This window comes from Anopheles gambiae, chromosome X (genome assembly GCF_943734735.2).
Source record: "Anopheles gambiae chromosome X, idAnoGambNW_F1_1, whole genome shotgun sequence".
Lineage (NCBI taxonomy): Eukaryota > Metazoa > Arthropoda > Insecta > Diptera > Culicidae > Anopheles > Anopheles gambiae.
In genome coordinates, this window is record NC_064600.1 from 7,513,001 (window position 1) to 7,516,920 (window position 3,920).

The window sequence follows — 3,920 nt, forward strand, 5'->3', positions numbered from 1 at the left end:
AGCCGCCAAAGACCAGCAGTACCGTATCGGCCGTATTTTCCCTGTGTGTGCGTTTTTTTTGCTGTTGCTTCTGGTAGTGTGGCTAGTTCAACCGGGAGAGTGTTTGCCGCCCCCGGTTCATCCCGCGCCGCGGTCAATCCACCTGTCCCGATGGGTGTCCCGTGTACTGTATCCGTTGTAGCAGCAGCAGCAGCAGCAAAAAAGGGAAGAAAACCATACGAAAACGGGCCAAAAAATCGCGGCAGACATGAAGAGATAGCCGCGCGAGAGATGCGCTCACACAACCCCTCGGTGTGTGTGTGTGTATCTCTCGCTCTCTTGGAGTGTGCGCATTTTTCGGCTAAATTCCTCAAAATAGCATTCCCCCGCTTTGACGTGCGCGGCCGCGCGGGGCACGCTCTAGATCCCCGAGCGCTAAATGCGGGAAGCCGGAGTGTTTGGCGTGCGAGCTGCGCGAAGCGGTGAACGGGCATGACGTCCCGAACCGAACAGCTGACAATGGTGCTCTTACTGCGGTGCGGTGCGTGCCGTGGTAGCGCTCACGCAGCCCGCTGTGCGCGCGTGTGAATCATCCGTCAGGAGTGACAAGAAGTGGACGCGGGCGCAAGACAGGACGGCCCCCTTGTACATAAATACACACAGCTCAGGTGCTCAGGTCGGTCGGTGATGCAATCGAACCCATTTGCAGAATGCCTGAGAATGTGTGAGCGCGCGTGTGTGTGTGTGTGAGATCGTGTCGGCTGGATCGGTCGAAAACCCCTGCAACTTTAGCCCAAAATCTGGCCAGACTCGCAGGCTCAACTCGTGTCGCCATGTAAATGAACTGTCCGCAAAACCGTCGAGTCTAATGCACCGGACGGCGACGACGCAACGATGTCGACTTCGGTTTCTTCGAGCCACTTGGCATTTTGGCAGATGATTTAAGACAGTCGGCCGACCCAACAGCGGGCCACCACCACCACCACGGGCCGGTGTGCGGTGACATCTTCCATCTATGTCTTACTTCGTTTTGGGACCAAAAATAGAAATACCGTAACAGCATCATAGACTCGCATTGTCGGCTTGCGGGCAGAGGGAGAGGGTAGCGGTAGCGGGATGGGGCCAACCCCGGTGTTCCAGCCATGACCCGCGTCTGTCTGCCCCGCGGCCCGGCTAGGTAAAGCACCGGCTTGGTATTTCCTAGTGCTACTACAACACATCCGCAACGCTTGGCAAGCGCTCGATAAGGGCCTGCCTGGGAGCAACCTTCATGGCACGCGCGCGCTCGATCGCACTGCTGCTGAAGGGGGGGGGGGGGGGGGGGGGGGCGGTGTTTTTTTTGGCACTGTATTGGGGTTGTTAGATCCGGTCGGAAGCATCCGGCGTGCGTGTGACGACAATCGGCGTGAGTTCACGCGCGTTTTTGTTTATTGCTAGCCGCTTCCATGTCAAGATCATCGGGCGGGGGGCGATGGGGGATGAAGGGAGGTCAATGCGTCAGTTTGTTTGAGGAACTACTTGCACTTGCAAGCGGACTAATAGGGGAGGGAAAGCGACTCTATAGCAGCAGAATCCATTAGGTATGCGGGGCGCTAGCAAAACATTTGCTAGGGAAAGTCACCCGTACCCATGCATCCGCACCGGGCATGGCCAAATGTGAGGGGGAGAACATAAATCAAACCTCGCACTTTACAATTGTGCAAAAATTCGTTCACCGACGTCACAGACGGGTCCGCAGACGAGCAGGACCACCTAGTGCGATGGACGCTTCGATTGTCACATTCGGGGTTTGTGGGTTTGAAGAGAGGAAGCGGGGAAAAGGGGGTTGAGTGGGAAGAATAGAGAGTGTGTATGTGTGTGTGTGAGAGAGTGTGTATTTAAAAATATGCCCCAAAGTTATTTACGTCCACTCGGGGACGATGACGGTCAGCGCCCCTAGCGGTCAACCGAGGCAATTGTGCGCGGTTAAGGCGCGCAGCGGCGATCTAGGAAGTGAACTGAGCCAGAGCGAATTTTTCCCACGACAGCAGCAAACAAAAAATAAGAAGAAATTTCGAAGATTTTTACAGAGAGAGAGAGAGAGAGAGAGAGTAATAGAGAGCGAGAGAGACTTATTGAGAGAGGATGAGAGAAATCTCCTCCCCATGGTGCATCTCATTCGCACCACACTGGGAAATCTCGGGTGGGAAAACTCGCAGGTAACCAGGGGGAAACCCGCCCCTTGCCCACATTTGGGGAACTTGTTCTTGGGGCGAACTGGGGCGAAATATTCGCCTGCAATGACAAAACGAATGCGTAATGTGGCCCGCCAGTGCCATCTTGCGGCAATGGTGGCGAAGCTTGGAATAAACCTCTTGACGGTTTTTTTTTAACAGCCCCTATCATCAACGGAATGGTGGCACAATGTGGCACGGTGGCAAAGCAGTGGCAGCGTGTTCATACCTACCTTCGCATTTCAGCCCCTGGCGAAAGAAGCCGTACAGCAGCGAGCCGCAGTGGTCGCAAAAGGTCGGCGACATAAAGGTGTAAACTCTAAAGCGATGCGGTAAGTCTATTTTGAACCGTTCCCTTAAATACTGTAAAGTAGAAAAAAAAGATAGCTTGGTGTGAGCATGGGACAACAGCAAACACTACAGCTGCGCCATGGCCATACTCACAATTGTACTTTCGGAATTAAAACTAGATTCGGAGCAGGTTCCAAGCAGCTTATCGTGACACTTCTTGTGTACCGCGGTTTGACACGCTATGGAGGAGAGGAATAAAGCATCATTAGTAGTACATAGAGCTGAGATGGAAATGAGGCAGCATTTTGGGCGGTTCCGGGGTTCTGCTGTCATCTTTTTCGGCTGGTTTACTCTCCATTGTTTTGCGGTCATAAATCTTTTGGCTCAGATTGTGTAGTTTCGACAGATTGCATGTTTGGACAGTACAATGGATGTATTGGGACGTTCGGGTGGGTTTTTGTTTGGCAGTGCGTGATTTGTAGTGCTGTATTGTCTGTATCGTAGTCTAACAGTTTCATTATTTACAGTCGTTTGCTAGCTGTTGCTCCCAAGACACCAATGTTTGACAGTGTGTAGTACCGTTTGCCAGCAAAGGTATCACATTTTGACAGTGTGGATCAACTTTCGTTTACCTGCAACTCTTCGTTTTTGGATTCTTGATGCAAATTAGGTCTTAGCCGGCAAGTGAGCAAGTCTGTGAGTATACCCATCACTAGGAGAATCAGTTAAAGGTTTGATCTGGGGCCTTCAAAATTAGTTTAAAAATCTTATAATAACAATTACTGTTGCGTAGATCATTCATAGTGCTACTTAGGTTAACGTGACTATCTTAATAAATATTAATTGAAATAAAACTAGTTTACAAACAAATATATTGTTAGGATAGGAGATCGTTCACTACGAGTAAACTACGAGTTTATTAGATCGCGTGAAAGTTATCGTGAAAATAAACGTGAAATATTGCTATATGATGACATAACATCTCACAATTTTCGGTGATAAATAGACGAAACTGAATTTGAAAGAAAAAATGATTTTTGGTGATTAATAAGTGGAGCCTCAGGGACACAAGTTAACAAAGTAAACGACAACGACTCTATATAATCTGGGGTAAAACATGTCACAAATTTTCGGTGACAAATATATGAAATTTAATTTGAAAGAAAAATGAAAATTTCTAGTGACTAATAATCCGAACCTCAGAGACACAAGTTGACAAAGTTAACGGCAACGACTCTGTATAAACGATCCTGAACGAGTCATCATCTATAAATGGTCAAAGCAGATCCCGTCATGATAAATCTGTGTCTGTATGATGTATGTTTGTCAGTTCGTTCATTTATGTTCTTTCGTCCTGTGAACGCACATTAGAAAGCCACACTTACTCTTACACTGGTAGCCCTGCTTGCCGAAGCCCCACAGGAACTCCTTGCAGAA

At 49.3% G+C, this 3,920-nt stretch overlaps 1 long non-coding RNA gene across 1 annotated transcript; it reads left to right on the top strand.

Annotated features, from left to right (window-relative positions):
• The first annotated feature begins 2,728 nt into the window (after window positions 1-2,728).
• Window positions 2,729-3,391, top strand: LOC133391133 (uncharacterized). Its single transcript, XR_009764626.1, has 2 exons — window positions 2,729-2,932; window positions 3,011-3,391. It is a non-coding gene; the product is annotated as an uncharacterized LOC133391133 (long non-coding RNA).
• Window positions 3,392-3,920: the final 529 nt, after the last annotated feature.